Genomic DNA, 543 nt, shown 5'->3' with positions numbered 1-543 from the left:
CTCATTTCTGCTTCCATGGAATCCCATTCCTGTGTCCGTCTGTCCATCCTCCCCCCATTGACCCCTCCCGCTCCCCATTGAACCCCACTGTCCTTTCTGATGTCCGTCTGTCCATTCTTGATGCCTCCGTTGACCCCATCTGTCCCTCATGCCCATCCTTCTGTCTACCCCAGTGTCCGTCTGTCCGTCCCCATCGCCTCTCATTGACCCACCCCACCCATCCCCACATCCACCCCTGTGTCCGTCTGTCCGTTCCCATCACCTATCATTGACCCCATCCATCCCCCTATCCATCCCTGTGTCCGTCTGTCCATCCTCATTGCCACCCATTGACTCCATCCATCCCCATATGCATCCTAGTGCCTGTCTGTCCGTATCCATTGCCCCACATTGACCCCAGCCATCCCCATATCCATCCCAGTGTCCGTCTGTCTGTCCCCATCACGTATCATCAACTCCATCCATCCCGGTGTCTGTCTTTCCATCTCCAGCGCCCGACATCGGCCCCATCCATCCCCACATCCACCCCAATGTCCTTCTGTC

Source organism: Meleagris gallopavo, unplaced genomic scaffold (assembly GCF_000146605.3).
Source record: "Meleagris gallopavo isolate NT-WF06-2002-E0010 breed Aviagen turkey brand Nicholas breeding stock unplaced genomic scaffold, Turkey_5.1 ChrUn_random_7180001862839, whole genome shotgun sequence".
Taxonomy (NCBI): Eukaryota; Metazoa; Chordata; class Aves; order Galliformes; family Phasianidae; genus Meleagris; species Meleagris gallopavo.
The sequence above is the reverse complement of the archived record's forward strand: the minus strand, read 5'-3'. Positions refer to the sequence as shown.